Source organism: Camelus bactrianus, chromosome 15 (assembly GCF_048773025.1).
Source record: "Camelus bactrianus isolate YW-2024 breed Bactrian camel chromosome 15, ASM4877302v1, whole genome shotgun sequence".
Classification (NCBI taxonomy): Eukaryota; Metazoa; Chordata; class Mammalia; order Artiodactyla; family Camelidae; genus Camelus; species Camelus bactrianus.
In genome coordinates this window covers 32,220,494-32,237,314 of record NC_133553.1, presented here as the reverse complement: position 1 = coordinate 32,237,314, position 16,821 = coordinate 32,220,494, and the positions used below count along the sequence as shown (strand labels likewise).

The window sequence follows — 16,821 nt, the reverse complement described above, 5'->3', positions numbered from 1 at the left end:
AGAACAGCGTGACTGCAGGCCTTCAGAGCGTGAACTCCGCCTGTAACCACGTTTCTGCTGGTCTCTGGGCTCACCTGTGCACCAGGTGTGAGTTTCCTTCCTCCTCTCCCTGCTTACTCCTCTCTGGTTGGCTCCCTAAGGCTCCGCCTTTCCCAGGTGATGGCTGTGGCCACATTGTAAACTGAGTTGGGAACAGCTCAGCCCTGGTCTGGCGTGAACCCAAGGCCCTGAAGCTGAGGGAGGGCAGGCCCTCCGGAGCTCTGAGGACAGATGTTCTCCACAGAAGCCGGCTGGGGACAGGACGGCCACCTGGAAGCCCCGTGAGCCTCTTCCCCAAGAGAGAGATGAAAAGGTGAGGAACCCGGATCTTCAGCCACAAAAATGAATGAATAAACGAAGGAATGCGCCACTGCTACCTCAAGCAGAACTTTGCTTGGCAGCTGGAGGCGAGCAGGACTGAAGATTCTGCTCCTATCAATCGTGTTGACAGTTTCTAGAAGGCCTCTTGCAAAGATTGTTGGGGCCTTCGGCGGGGAGTCCTAGAGAAACAAACAGGCTTAGGGCCAAGCGAAGCCAGACGCGCCCACCAGCTCCCGATCCCCACCTCGTGCCTCGGATTAAAATCGGGCCGCGGTCTCCTCCCCCAGCGCCTGCCAGTGAACCACCGGGGCTGCCGGAAGCAGAAGCGCAGGCGCGGGGGAGGGCGGGGTGAAGGGGGTGGGCTCTTGCATCAAAGTCCTTCCCAGAAAGGGGCAGCTCCTTCCTAGCACTGGGCCTGCCGGTCTTCCCCACCGCCCTTTCCCGGACATCCCGAGTCTCTCTCTGCAGCCTTTCCCAGGCGGGGCTCAGGCTGCTCGAAGCCTCAGGAGCCCTCAGTGAAGCCACAACGGGAAGCACTTGGCCCCCAGACACAACCTCTGTTCTCTCTTGGTAGTTCTTGGGAAAGGGTGAGGAAGAGGCCTCCGCAGAGCCTCTGCCTTTCTGGGGGCACTTCCCAGGAAATCCTCCTGGTTCCCCCTCCCTGGTTCCTGCAGCTTCCCCTAAGCCCCTCCCGGGATGGAAGGGGCATGGCGTGTGCCTTCCAGTCTGCAGCTGCACTACTTGACCTCAGCGCCCATCAAATGGACGATGGAATAAACCTAAACTGAGGGGTATCTTACAAAGCCACAGAAGGGTAAAGGAGGACTGAGGAACTGGGAGAGACTACAGACAATGAGAACTAAATGCAATGCCTGATCCTGGATTGCATCTTAAATGGCGGGATGGCGGGGGCGGGGGGGGGGTGGAATCGCTGCTTTTAAGGGCATAATTGGCAAAATTTAAATATGGACTAAGTAATAAATAGTACTATTGTATCCATGTTAAATTTCATAAATTTGATCATTGAAATGTAGTTATGAAAAAGAAAGTCCTTTGTTTTCTCTGAGTATTTGGGGATAAAGGGGCATGTCTACAACTTAACTCTCAAATGGTCCAGAAGTAATAATAATAATATGTACATTATTATTCCTCAAACAGTTAAGCATACGGATGTCATATGACCCAGGAATTCACTCCGAGGTACATGCCCAAGAGAAATGAAAACCTAAGTCCACACAAACCCTTGTACATGAATAGTCATAGCAACATTGTTCATAATAGCCAAAATGTAGAAGCAAACCCGAAGTCCATCAACTGCTGAATGAATAAATAAAATGTAGCATATAGCTATATACTGGAATGCTATTTAGCTATCAAGAGAAATGAAGTATGATATATGCTACAATGTGGGTGAATCTTGAAATCATTATGCTAAGTGAAAGAAGCGAGTCACAAAAATGGCCTATATAACTCCATTTATAAATGATGTCGAGCTACAGAGCCAGAGAGTGGATTCACGGTTCCTTAGGGCTAGAGGGAGTTGGATTTAGGGGGAGATATCATAAGTGTATGTGGTTTCTTTTCTGAGGTGATGAAAATGTTCTAAAATTGACTGTGGTGATAGTTGCATATATCTGTGAATACACTAAAAGTCATTGAATTGTACACCTTAAATGGGTGAATTTTATGGGATGTGAATAATACCTCAATAAAGCTGTTATAAGAATAACAGTGTGTATATGCAGAGAGAGACAGAGAGAGAGAGCGATAAAGCAAATGTGGAAAAACATTAATGACTTAAATCCTGGAGAAGGATATTTAGAAGTTCATTGTACTATTCTCATAGCTGTTCTGAGTTTGATATTATTTCAAAATAAAAGGTTGGTTTTTTTTTTAAAAGAGATTTTCCATTTACCTATCTTACCCCTAGAGGGTAGTTGCAGAGAGGCTGTAGTTCAAGCTCTGGAGTTTGAAAGCTGGGCTCCAAGTTCAACCCCACTATTTACTGTGTTGCCTTGAGTGAGTTACTTGACCTCTCGGGACCTCAGTTTCCCCATCTGTAAAATGGTAATGATGCCACTATTACTAACCAAGGAGAATCGTTGTGAGAATTAGAGATAGTACACAAAAAGCTCTTAATTTTTTACGTGGTAAGTCCTAAAAATATTAGCATTATTACTCGTTCCAAAATAATTTAAAAATAACAGTTTTCCTTTGGTATTACAGAAGTAATACATGTTAATTATGGAAGTTTTGGAAAATGTACACATACAAAGAAATAAAAATCATCTGTAAAGTCCAAATTCTGTGAAAAATCACTTAACATTTTTGGGATATAGTCAGGTTGTGGTGTATTTACAGCACATGTAATACAATATTGAGCATATTGTACATAGTGTTTTGTATCATGCTTTGTCCACTGCACCTAACAGGCATCTGCTGAATATTTACCACATATCAAGTACCAGGTTTGGTGCTGAGGATTCTGAAATGAGTAAGACAGACATCAGCCCTTTGGGGCAACATCTAGAAGTGAGAGAGACTTATTAGCCAATAATTAGAGGACAATTTGATGAGAGCCACATTGGAAAAAAAAAAAAGAAAAGAAAAGAAAAGGGCCTGTCTGACTCAAGGTGCAGATGTTGGAAGGGGTTTTCAGAGGTTCTCAGTGGATAGACATTTCAGACAGGGAAATGGGGAAGTGCTGTCTGGGCAGAGGAAACAGTATGTGCAGACCAGCTGGGGCAGATTCATGGACAGTTTTGGTAATGGACCATGGTAGGAGGCAGGGAGGGATAGCAGTGTGGCTGGAACCAGATCATAAGGGGTCTTGAATGTCATGCCAGTATTTCTGGACTATAGCACAGCTGTCAAGGGACCTCTAACCTTCTAATTCTCCCTCATATCAGTATTTAGAGTCCCTACCTCTGAGGCAGATAGGCTGAGTTCAAATCCTGGCTGTGTGACTTTGGGCAAGTTACTTAACCCCTCTGAACTTTGATTTCTCACATAGACAATGGAAAAAAATAATAGACCCAAGTTCACTGGATTGTTGTGAAGATTAAATAAATTGACTGTACCTGTAACACGCTTAGAGCAATGTCTGGCACAGAGTAAGTACTAAGTATTTGTTACTAGTTTTCACCTATCTTCACCTCACTCCTCTCTTCTAGCAGCTGAATCTTCAGTAATTGAACTCCAAAAGATGTAATAAAAACATCAGGTGAGATGCCTAGGGCCCGAGGGATCACAGGAGTGGGCCATCTGCCAGAGCTGGAGCCCCTTCCAGCTAAGCCCTGGGAGTGAGGAGAGGTCAAACAAAGGAGCCTCCTTACTTCTGGGAGCCCTCACTAACATTTGATTCCTCTCTATCAGGAAGTCGTCCCCTGGGGCTGGGACTGGCCCACACAGCTGCCTCCTCCCTGGCAGGGAAAGCTGTGATGGGAACACTTTTCTCTAGGGAGGAAATGGGCAGGGAATGACATTTGTGTCCCCACCAGTATGCAAATCATCTTGTGAGACAAATGATTTTGCAGAAAAACACATCCTGTTCCCTCCAGAACATTTCCCTTGACGTCTGGGGGGAACCAGTTGGGGTGGTCAGGGTCAGAGCAACTGTTCAGGGAGCACCACCAGCCCACATTCCCCAGGACCAGACAGCTGGTGAGGAAGACAACCTGGAGGCTGGGCACCACTGGGCTTAGCAGCTGTAAAGGGAACTGGCCTAGGTCCCCTTTTCAGCTAGGCTCTCCCAGCCAACAGGGAAGAGAGAGCAGGTCTGGTGGAACAGTGTCTGAGGAGCCAGTAATCCTGGTTTCAAGGGCTGGCTCAGCCTCTAACCCTCTTTGTGACCTCAGACAAGTCATTTCCCTCTCTAGGTCTCAGTTTCCAGATCTATAAAATGAGACAGTTAAATTAGATCAAGCATTTGCAACTTAGGGAACATAGTCCTTTAAATTGTAAATAGGCTTCAGGAGGTTGGTGCTGCCCTCAATTGTCTGCAAATTTCTATATACATGTATATTTTTCTGGGGAATCATGCAAAGCTGTCATCAGTTCACAGAGGGGTCTGTCATCCAGACAAAAGTTTCAGTGATCTCTGTGGTCCCTCAAGCTGACTGCTGGGTAGATGGAAGCTTCTTGAGGACAAAGATGTGTCTTATAACAACAGCTTAATATAGGATCTCACACAGGATAAATACTTTCAGTGAATGAAGGACATTCATCAAATGCTAGATAATGGTCACAGCAAAGGATGGAGGTGTTCATTGGTGCAGAACCTCAGCTGTGGGAGTCAAGGTGGCCAGTGATCAGAGGGCTGGGGAGCGGACAGGGTGGTGGGAAGTGAAAGAAAGGTGTCTGAAAATGCATCCTGGAATCTGCACAGTTCGTGAGCTATCTGGCTTGGTTTCTCTTCTCCACTAAATAATGCACAACTCGAATTCCCCTGGGTTCCTTACAGAAGACTCAGCCAAGCCAGATTCAGCCCAGCGTTCAGCAACTAAATCCGTTTGGTTGCAAAAGCTGAAATTATCAAATTTCTTCAACCAGAAAATCCATCAAACCTGAAGGGTGTAGACTCACTGCTTGGTCTCCAGGGTCACATGTGCAGGAGTGAGAATAAAAGCAGGGGCCAATCCACCTCCTCATCCAGGACATCTCCAGCCCTGACCACCTTGGCACCATTTCTCATGGCCCTGGCCCCACCTGGACTTTTGGAAGGAAGATGCTCCCTTCCCCCTACAGCATCCTTCCGCTGCCTCTCTCCCCTCACACCTTCTCCTTTGCCTACAAATACACACTGGTTTCTACACTGGCCTCCCCTGGCCTTAATTAAAATGCCTTCACAAGTTTTTTATGATCAGGAAAAATGCTTGGGATTTGGTGCTAGGTGACAAGAAAAAGGGGAGGGGGGAATACAAAATTGTGCATTTACAGTAAAGCTTCAACCCCCAAATATAAACTATATAAAAATATGTATGTTATATACATTACAATATTATACTATTTGTGTATTCTATACTGATGTTTGTATAACATTATAATACTTTAATGCTTTGTCTTAAAATCATACTATTTCTCCCCTAGTTCTCCACTCAGCAAGTATTCTCAAGTGAGAGGTATTCTGGGAGCTCAAAAGCAGAGGAGGCACAGGGACTGGGGGTATCTGCATGGGAGGGGAGACCATGGAGAGGATAAGCGTGTGGTCTGAGACACAGAGGTTCTGGGCAGCCACGCTCTGGACCTGGCTAAAGGAAGCTCATCCTGCCATCACACCCTCAGGAGGCCAGGCCTGGGAAGAAAGCTGGTTGAGCCCTTCCAGGCAGGACCTCAGCTCATCCAGAGTAGAGAGGGGGGAGGGGGAAGGGCACAGGACTCAGAAGGACCCAGTTCTCTTGCAGAGGGGGTGACAGGGACTGAGATCAGACCTAGGGCTCAGGATTGAGACTTCCATGCCCATAGACCTGGGGCAGAATGCTGTTCCCCCAAGCGGAGGCCGGCCAGCACCTAGGAGAGGGGTGGGAGGGAGGAAAGGGTCTACCCAGTTTTCCCTGGGCTCACCTCGCAGGCTAGATACAGCTAGGAAAGTTCTCAAGGGAGAACTGGACACCACTTCCCTTTTTCTCCTTTGTAGGCTGGCTTCCAGCCTCACTTGTTTTCTGGAACCATTCTGTTTCCAGAGCATCATGGCTCCAACAGCACAAGTGGAATGTTAACACTGCCAGGGGCCCCTTCCCGGAATCCTCTGCACTCTTGGTTTTCCTAACCTCCAACTGCCAATCATTCTTCCCCTGGACCAATCCTTTTCCACGGTGCCCTTCACAAATCCCTCCTTCCCTGCTGAGGGTACCACCCAAGGTTCAGTCCTTGGGACTCTGCTCTTCTCTCTCCATGGGGGGGCTCCCTCAGAAAACCGGGCTTCTCAGGGTTGTGGTTGACACCTCCATGTTTACAGCATAATGGAAATAGCAGAGGGGCATGTTCATTGGGTCACAGAGAGATTGCTTATGATATCCTCCTCACTTTGCAGAGGATGAAAGGATTCTCCCCCAAGGGTTAGGTGAGTTATGTGACTACCCCAAGGGTCACTCGCCCTGGGTGACCTGGCCCTTTTTGCCACCTTCTCTTCCCTTGTGGCCCCATCTCCCACAGCTGATCTGCGAGGCTATTACACTGGCTAAGGGAGCATTTGCAAACTCTCAGTAGCCTGCAAAGGAAGCACCGCTTAATCATGAGAGGGTGTGAGTGACTGGGTTGAAGATACTCCCCCTGGCCAACCCCACACCTGTCCAGGTCATTGTCAAACACTGTCCCAGCACCTGTCACGGCAACTTCCTGGGCCTAGGGAGGAGTCCTGCGCTGGTGATTTGTCTTCCTCTCCCTTTCTCCCTCTGTGCTTGCGGAGAGCATTGGGAGGAGAGGCCTTTGCAGCTGTCCATCTGTAGATTACTATTAAAATAATCACAGACTATGGTAGTGGTGTCCCCACTCAACCACTATCTATTATACCTAGCAGCTACCACATACTCAGAACTTTCATGGGTTCTGGGGATATAGCACTGAGCAAACAAATCCTCGTCCTATATTGTAATAGAAAGACACTGAACAAAGTATTTCAGCCTTGCATGACACCTACACAAACCCACAAAGATAATGCTGGCTCCAAAGCTTTCACTATGGAGATTTATTATTTTGCCTGCCTACAGCAGCACCTCCCCTCTTTGGCGGAACTGCTCTTCCACCACTCCAACATCTAACTATGCAAGGAGCTGCCAATCAAGTGTACTGCTCCACTGTCCACAGGGGTGAGTGTGTAACCCGGCCGGGGCCAGTCAGAGAATCCTAGGAGCCCCTTGGCCACAGTGATTAGTCTAGGAATGACCCAACTCTAACCAATCAGAATGCCTCCATAGCTTTAGCTTTTTCAGTTTTAAAAATTAAGTATAAATGCACAAATTATACATGAGTATGTTATCATTGAAAATAGGCAAAGCTGACAGTCTCCTACAATCCCCATCCCTAATTTTAGTCCCTCACCAGACCTTTTTCTATGCGTTTGGATGCATTTAGAAATATGTTATAAACATATACATAGATATATCTATTATTACTTCAAAGTTTTGTTTTTGTTTATGCTTGAGTGATACCATAGTGTATGTATCATTCTGCAAATCACTTCATTCATTCACCAAAATACCTTAGGAGTTGATGTCAATACATATTTCATTCTTTTTAACAGTTTCCATTTTTCCAGAATATAAAATATACCATGGTTTAAAAGTGGACATTTAAGTTATTCCTAATTTGGGGCCACAGATAACACTTCAAATAATATCCTTCCCGGTGTTTTCTTGTGCACATGTATGAGAGTTACTGGTCTGGATTTTGAGAAGTGGCATCACTGGAACAATAGGATCCTCATTTAAAATCATAATAAATAGCGCCAGCTGTCCATCCAAAGTGGCTAGGACAATTCACACCCCCTCCAGCAGGGTAGCAGAGCATTAACGTCCCCACTTTCCTGTTCCTTCACCAATAGCTGAGAGTATCAGAGTTTAACACTTTCCAAATCTGATGATTGAAAACTGGAATGCTGCTGTTGGCCGAGATGTCTTAGGGATTTATGTCAGTACTGGAGCTGGTGGGAGGAGCTCTCTCCTCTCTGGCCCAGCCCTGAGAGCTGCAGAGGAACCAACACCCAAGAGGGTAGGGTGAGTCCCGTGGGTGTCCATGAACCCAGTTGTTCCCTCTCTGTTGTCTCCACAGTCAGCTTAAATGAGCCAACTCCATCTCCTTTGGGGCCCAAGCTAATTACAGCTGTGATTCAGTTACCTTCAGCCAAAAGATCCAACTCCTAATTACAATGTGTAAGTGACCAGTGTCTGTCATCCTTGTCACTGAGTTCACAAAGTTTACACTGATTCTCTAGTCTCATTGTTCCTTTTTTCTTTCCTTTCCTTTTCTATTCCTTTCCTTTCCCTTCTTTTCTTTACCCTCTGCTTGCTTTCCTCATTCACACATCTCTCGTCCCAGGCACCAGTTTCAAGTGTCCAAGTCACACAGGAGGTCCTTTTCAGGGAGGGTGGGGCAGAGCAGCAAAGTCCCTCAGAACAGCAGATGAAAAGACTATTTGCCTGACTCCTGGTTGGGATCTTTGCAGAGTGAACACAGACCTTCTTAGAACCCAGTTTCTCTGCCTTGGCCTTGTCAGAGATGGCCAAGGTCAATGTTGACAGAAGGGTCAACATCTGTTTTAAGGGAGAAAGTGTTAAAAAAAAAAAAAGTAAAAGAAAGAAAAGGAAGAGAAAGAGCAAGAATGAAAGACACAGGGGGAAAAACCACCCTCCTGTTTTGTTTTGATTATCATACTCTCCAACGCTGAGTGAAAACTCATTTTGTTAAAAATCTGCATAGCAGTTGCATTAGAGACAGACACAACATAAAAACATAAACACAGGCTGTCAATGTTCTTTTGATGGTAGTATGTGTCTATTGTTTTATTTTATTAACAAAAGAATGAGAACAAGGTCCTAAATTACCTCCAAATTCAAAGTACAGGGAAGCAGCTCAACCTTTCCTCCCATAAACACACTGGGCTTGGTCTTCCACTGGCTGATCTAACACTGAAAGCAAGTCGCTGCCAAGGGTGTCTCTGGTTGACCTGACCCACGGTGCTGGAGGGATCTGAGAACAATTCTTTTCCGATACGAGGCCATTTCACTCGGGAATAATTCTGAGAAATAGAAGCGGGATTAGGGACAACACCCCCACGTCAAAAAGTAAGGGCCTTACAGAAAGAGACTGTGTCCTTCAAGGCTAAACAGTGACAGGAGAACGACCCAAAAGCCTTCCCTCCCAAGATTGGATATTTGGGAGAAAGCCACAAGAGGAAAGCTGGCTAGGCTGGGAGGCAGGGGTGGGAATCGGGGGGAGGGAGGGATGTGCATCCCCCGGATGGCTGAAGAGCCAAAGGGAGACTTGGGAGAAGGGTCATGTACACTGAGGACTGATGCACAGAGTGAGAGGCTGTGAGAGGAGTGATGGCTTCTCATCGTGGCCTCGTAAATCTTCAGTAAAATGACCCTCCCCCCACATACACGCCCTACCCCCACCCCATGTTTGGTGGGAAAGGATATTTTTCTAGAAGCTGATAAAGGGGCTGAATTTAACATTCCATTTGTGGAGTCAAGACAGTCAGCTCACAAGCAAGAGAAGAAAACCTGTGAGGCATCTCTGTAAGCATATTTGTTCTATCCTGCCGTATCCCCAGTGTCTAGAATGGTGACTGGCAGGTAGTGGACGCTCAGAAAATATCTGTGGAATAAACACACACAACTCTTCACATATGCAATTTCGGCCACACACATCACTGTGTCTTCCTCCTTCAAAGTCTGGTTCGACAGTCACCGAGACTCTGCTGTGACTGACCCAGATCCTTACTCAGCATGCAGTACCCTGTCCTGCTGCCCCAGGAAGGTCCTCACCACGTCTGCCACCCACTCCAGGTCTGGGGAGGGTAGAGATAAGATGCATCCTGAGGAAGCTCTCCAAGGTCCACCAGTGAGAGCTGCCAGCCTGTCTGTCTTGCCTTTGGCCTGGGCAGGGCAGTAGACTTGTCCATCAGGTTCTCAAAGCAAGGCCTCAGGTCTGCCCCCTACCGTGGGAACAGAGAAACTTCTCCCAGAGTGTCAACTCCCATTACCACTTGGCTCCATACAAGGATGAAGTTGCCACTCACACGTGATAGGATGTCACTCTGGGCAAAGACTGAACCTCTCTCAGCCCCAGTTCATTCATCCATAAAGTAGGGGACGGCTGAAATACCCTCCTTGTCCACCTGACAGGAGGCGGTGAGGGTCGAATGAGTTCAGACATGCAAAAACACCATGAACTCTGTAGAGCCCAGGCCAGGGCTAACATAGGCCTCTGAACAAACACACACTCCACCACCCTAAGCCCACAGCAGAGCTTACAATTTCCCTTTTCCTCCAGTCCTCAGTCTGGGTCCCACAGTGCAAGCTGCCAGCTGGCTGAGGGCTGCTACCAGGCCTGGCAAGATGCTGCCGGCCAGAGCAGAGCAGAGAGCCCTGATCCCCTCCCTTGTTAGGCCCCACGATCAGAGGCAGAGGGCTGCCCACCCAAGCAGGGAACCACTGGCACGTGGAAGGCCACAGTAGCCTGGGTTAGATGCCTGCTGGGCTGAGCCAGAAGCTGGAAGGCCATCAGGGACAGGGTATGTCTCCCCAGGCAACCCTGAGCCCTGCATGGAGCCCCAGGGCAGGCGGAGGGATGCACAGGCTGGGTCTTACCATTGCCTCAGATGAAGGAAAAATCCCCAAAGCCCTGGTATGCAGGGGCAGTAAGGTACTCCTATGGGTGTCTGTCCTGTATTTAGCAAATAAAAATACAGGACAGACATCCGGTTAGACTTGAATTTCAGATAAGCATCAAATACTTTAAAAATACAAGTATGTCTCATGGAATGTTTGGGATATACTTATACTAAAAAGTATTTGTTGTTGATCTGAAATCCAAATTTAACTGGACATCCCATATTTTATCTGGAAACCCTACCCCTCTACCATCCTCCAAGGCTAAAAGGGCTGAGGGAGCCCAGCCCTTCCCAGAGCCCGCAGCCAGGGCCCACTGGAGGTTCCTGGAACTCTCCCAAGAGGCCGCTTGCTGGCTGCCTGCCAAGGCTGTGTCCTCAGTTCCTGGGTGGTGACCCGTGCAGCCCAGCCTTGGGTGGAAGGAGGAGAGGAACCATGACAGAGGGAGGACTAGGGGTCCCCTCAAGTCATGTCACCCTTGAGCCTCTGTGAGGCGAGAGTGACCTGTCTCCTTCACAGGGCCTTGTCCGCAGGGACGGAGGTCACGCCAGCTGGTGCTTTAACATTATGACCTGCCACCCTGTGAGGGTATTATTGTTGCAGGGCCAACCTGCATTGGCTCACCTCTTATGGGCTGGTGTCCCCAGTGTCCCTCCCTCTTTCCTGAGCCATCTCACCCACTGCCTGGCTCCAGTCACCATATAGAGAACGCTCCGACCCCTTGACAGGAATAAATATATACAATTTTCTCAGGGTTGACACCATCCCAGGAGCCACTGCACAGGCAGACCATCTGCTCTCCTCTGAACTAGGGAAACAGCCTCCCAGCTTGCCCTGCTCCAGTTTCCTGCCACACCACACCTGGGTCCCCTGCTGGAAACCCCTCAGTGCTTACCCACTGGTCTCAGGATAAAGTCAAAACACCTCATCTGCCTAGCCCTCAGGCAGTCGTACTACTTGTCATGTCACAAACTGGCCAGCACCGTCCCCCTGCCCTAACCCACTGTCCAACCAAAAGCATTGCAGCTCTGCCCTTCCCCGGCTAGCCTCGATCCACCCCAGCCTCGGTGTCCTTCATGAGTCTCTTTCATAGTTCCTTCGCATCTTTGACCTTCCATGCCCTCCCCTGTAGAAGGGTGGTATTTGCTGCCCTGCCAGGCTTCTTAGGGTCTCACAGAGACTCAAATGAGAAAAGGGATGTAAGACTATTTTGTCAGCAGGAAAGCTCTGTGAGAGGCGAAAAACAGACTGACAAGCGATCTGGGAGAGCCTTACAAGCCCCCTTACAAGCTGACCTCAGACACCCACAAGAAGCACAGGGGACAACAGGTGAAGGGACCAAGGACATTATGGCAGTTTGAGTGGGGGTGCATAGCGCCTGGGTGGGGGCCCCTGGTAGAGCAGCCATAACCTAAGCATGAGGTCTGGGGCTGCATGGGAGCCGCCGGGGAGGCAGGGCGTGATGAGGGGTGCAGGAGAGGGGGGGTTTGGCCCCCTTCTTCCAGCTCAGCAGGGTGAGTCATCCGGAGGTGTCGGCCCAAATCTTGCCTTCCTCCTCTGGAGGCTGAGCTGAAATGGTCCAGAGGATGCACCCAGAGCATGGAGACGGCAGCACGGGGAGTGAGTCACAGAGCTGAGTCAGAGCCCACTCAGCCCTTTTCAGGGCTCTGACGAAGGCTGTGCCAGCAGAGTGGCATTCTTCCAGGCCTTTCCCTTCGCGCACACACACGCTTCTCCAGGTCAATGAATTTACAACACGCTTCCCCTGACTGCTAGCCTCACTTATTTCCCAGGGTCAGAGAACTCCTACTTGGTCTCCATGTAACAGGCTCATAGCAGGGGAATGAGGGAGTTGGTCTAAGATAACCCCTCAACACTGGGAAGAGCTGAGAAGTCACTCCTTAGACACCCAGTGCCAGGACCCCCAAGTCTGAGGCCCTTGACTTCCCAGTGGGAACACTGAGCCTAAAGGTGTGTCTATGCTGATTCAGACAGCATTCTGTTTTCTTCTTTTCCAGATAAATATGGGGGCTTTGACACATGTAAGCATAACCTGAGCTCAGGGTCACAAAACAGGTTCTAGTCTGATCTGTCCATTTTTAGCTTGAAGACTGAATTTTGGCTTTGCAACTATAACAAAAAGAGCCATTTGCATGTATCAGAGAATATACAACATTAGAACTGGGATGACTTAGAAGTCATCAACTTCTAGTTTAACTGTTTTATTTATAGAGGTAGAAACTCAAGTCCAGAGAGGAGAAAGGAAACAGATTCTTTTGATCATTTCCAACCGTTTCCCAGCTCTTACAGAAATCTAACTTGTACTACAAAAAATAAACCACATTAAAGAAAGAATGAAAAAGAAAAATCACATTAATCCCAATATTCTAACATAACCATAGATAGCATAACCACCATTTTCATGACACTATAATATTCCAGCATGAGATGGTCATAATTCTTTTCATGACTTATTTAATCATTCCCTTATTGAAGGACATTTAAGTCATGCCCAAATTTTGCCTATCATAATGCCAAATATTACTTTTTCATTTATTTGTTTTCTTGGATTAGACAGACTCCCATGAGTGGAACTGCTCTAAGGTAAAAAGTATGAACATTTTTAAGTCTCTTGATACATGTAAACAAATGGCTTTCTTTAAGACTGTTCGAATTAAACTGTTCCCAGCAATATAAGGGCCTATTTTCACTGCATTTTTACCCTCCATTGGCTCAAAATAAAATAACTTGTCCATTTCAACAAGTGACCAAAATGTCACTTTGGAAAAGCCAGCACCCCCTTTTAATTTGCAGTTAGTGCTGGCTCAGTGCATCAGAACCCCAGCCCCTGGGCTTTACATGAACTCAAGTTTTCTATCAAGTGATGATAGTACTAATATCATAGGGTTATTGTATCACTTAAACGAGATCATTTCTGCAAAATGCTTAAAACAAAGCCTTGCAGGTAGTAAGGATTAATAAATGTCAACTATATTATTATTTCATTCCAACATTACTTGTGGGTAGTCCCCTACCCACAACCTTAGCCACTGTTTCTTACCATGATTCCTATAACACCCAGCCGTCAGGGAACAAAGCCTGTGTGAAGCCGCATTAGCCACATACCTTTCCTGAGAATTCTGTTTGGCAAATCATAAGCCATTAACCCCAGAGTGACACAGGCATGATTTGGGCAGGAGTCAGTGGCGCAGGCACGCGTGTGGGCCGTGCGCCGGAACACAGATGAACGCCCGTCCCACTCGGCACGGCCACGAGGACGCGCAGCACTTGAGACTGGCAAAAATGAGACAGCTTGTTTTCAGGAGAGCAACAGCTGGGGGGAGAACACCCCGGGAAGTAAAAATAAGAATATCTGATTTTTTTAAAAATGGAAATCTCCAAGCACTCATCATGCTTAGACTCTCAGATACCTTATGCTAATTTTCAGTGAAGAGAAAACAAAACTCACTTTTTAGAGAGAAAAGCTGAGTCGAAGGGCCCTCAGCTGAGAGCAATGGTGTGTGAAATTCAGTAGGACCTGCAGTCAGAACCACCTGGGCCCAAATTCTGGCCGTTCCCCCACTAGCTCTGTGAATATAGCCGAGTCAATTTACATTTTTCTGTCTCAGTCAACTGTAAAATGGGGATGATAAAAGTACCTACTTTACGGGATTGTGAGGATTAGGTCAACTAATATGAACACATAAACGCTCCATAAGAATGGGCTATTTTATGGCTGTTTGCTTTCAGTGGGCATGTGGCTTGGCAAACCTCACAGCCATCAGGGAACTTTCTGAGGGTCCTCCCTACAGACACAGCCATGGAAGGAGGGCCAGCCCAGGTCTGCAGGCAAAGCTTCTGCTTCCTCTCAATCCCTCCTGAGGCAAGGGTCCGGGTGAAGGAATCCCTGCCTGCTGGCCCTTCCTCAGGCACCAGGCCCTGGCAGTCTCACAGAGGTGGGGTCCGTGCCAGAGTCAGGGCCAGTGGAGGAGTTACTGCAGTTAGGCAGAGGGAGGCTGACCTTGAGGGCTGTTGCTCCTAGAATAACCTTGGATTCGATTGCCTAGGAAGGCAGTGAGGGCCTCCAGGCAGCTTCCTGTCTGGAGACCAAGGCTTTGCAGTCTGGAGGCTTGGAACAGAGGGGCGGGGCCTAGTGGGAGGGGTAGAAATGGAGGCGCTGGTGTTGGTGACAATGCAGGAGGGGACTTTGGGGAAGGAGAGATGGGGGAGGGGTATTGGGAAGATGGGGAGGAAGAGGCACAGAGGCAGTGGGGAAGGTGAGAGACCAAAGGTGGGGAAGGGAGGAGGAAGACAAGAGGGGACGTTGGGGGAGGAGAGGGGAGTGGGGCAGGGTAGAAGGAAGGGGGGTTGGGGAGGTTGCGGGGGACAGTGGAGGAGCGGGGGGGATGACAAGGGCAGCAGGACCCCTTCTCCCCCTATGAGAGTGATTGTTTTCTGAGCACCCTTCCTTCCCAAAGAGAAATGCAGTCTCGGCCTTTCTGGCCTATTCTGGCCCCGTGGCAGATCCACACGCCTCCGACGCACTTGTCAGGCAGCCGCTGGGGAGGACGCGGCGGGAGCCTGAAATGCCACCTACTCCCCGGCCTCTCTCCCAGTTGATGCTTCTATTTTAGGCACCACATTATTTCCTGCTGTGATTTTTTTCAGCCTTCTAATTCGGGCTCTGAGGTAAGCCGTGACATCCGCTCCGGCTCCCGCAGCCTCCCCCTCCCGCCCCCTGGAAGCTGGGACTCGACCCTTCTGCAGGGACTCACTCAGCCACGCCTACCCAAAAAGAGGCTTTTAGGAGGGACATCCCCCCTCTGCTGGGTGAAAGAGTCCAGCTAGAATATATTTCTAGGCAAGGATTTAGAAAAATGACAGGGATGGATATAAATTATACCAGTGTGTCTCAGATCCACCAAGGGGACTGCTGATGCTTCCGCATAAGTGGTTTTCAACTTTTGGGGGGGACCAGGGCCCCTTTGAGAGCCTGATGAAAGTTATGCACCCTCTGTCCAGAAAATATCTGCAGGCAACCCCCACCCCCACACACTTCAATTCTGCTTCTAAGGTCAGGGTTGTGTGGGAGAACTTAGGTGTCCCAAACCCCAGGTTAAAAGCTCCAACTCAAAGGCCCTGAGTATCCATAGATCCGTCTCCTCTTGCCAGTTTCCTCCCAGTCAGACTCACTACTCCCTTCTTTTTCCCTCCCCTGGATAGGCCTCATTATATTTACTCAATGTGACTATATTTGCAAGATTTCACCCCTAAGTGGGCAAAGAGAGGGCAGATTATAAAGTGCTTCCTGGGCGTAGGGGTGTGCCCCTGGGTCTCCATCCTGGTTGGCTTCCTGGGCCTGCCTGACCCTGGCAGTGGAAAGGACTCTGCACTTGCATTTGGAGAGACTTGGGTTTGAATTCAACACTCAGTAGCTTTGGTACCTTGACATTCCTGAGCCTCCGCTTCACTTGCATGAAAGGAACTCTGATAATAAAGCTTCCCTCATGGGGCCAAACAAGGTGCTGTAAGCAGAGGCACCTTCTCTGTCAAGGGAAGGGGCTAGTTTACTTCTTTTGAATCACTCAGACCTTGTCGTTTCCCCTAAGAGTGGGCAGCACCCAATAATTTTTTTTTAAATAACAGGTAAAATGAGCCCTAAATAAGAAAGAGTCTCCAGAAAGATGAGTGAGAAGTCAAGAGGCCATCCTCAGGCAAATACAGAGCAGCTGACATGGGAAATCAGCTTTTGAAATCTGGCTGATCTTGATTCAGAGCTCCCTTTTCCACAGGTGCTGCAAGGGGGCCCTCCATCATTGATGTCTCCCTCCCACCTTCCATGTTCCCTAGGGTGCCCTCTGGTTATGTCTTTCTTTCTCCCAGCCCTATGGGATGTCTCTAGAGTGCCGGCCTGAATATGCATTCTCAGCATGATGCCCTAATTGTCCAGTTCAGGGACCTTTTCTCAGTCCACTCTCCTTTGACTTCTGGGACACGCTTTCTGACACTGTAGAGGCTCTCTCTTCTTAAGCTTCTCCTGAGCTCCTACAGTGATACACCATCTTAGTCCTCTTCATGCCTCTGCTGTTTCTGTTGTTGCCTCCTCTTCCTCCTCTGTGCCTTTTTAAGG

The 16,821-nt window shown here is 48.3% G+C and overlaps 1 protein-coding gene across 6 annotated transcripts in view; it reads right to left on the bottom strand.

The window, feature by feature from the left end:
• Nucleotides 1–16,821, bottom strand: part of SLC4A1AP (solute carrier family 4 member 1 adaptor protein) — a 78,672-nt gene that overhangs the window by 28,987 nt on the left and 32,864 nt on the right. For 3 of the 6 annotated variants that reach the window (XR_012499273.1, XR_012499278.1, XR_012499275.1), the window contains exons 15-16: nucleotides 2,276–2,417; nucleotides 75–539 (exon numbers count right to left, since the gene is read on the bottom strand). The exons of 1 other annotated variant lie outside the window; for it this stretch is intronic. The gene's annotated coding sequence lies outside the window, so the exon portion shown is untranslated. The remainder of the gene's footprint in view (nucleotides 1–74; nucleotides 540–2,275; nucleotides 2,418–16,821) is intronic. 2 more of the 6 variants (XR_012499274.1, XR_012499277.1) reach the window with 1 other exon arrangement.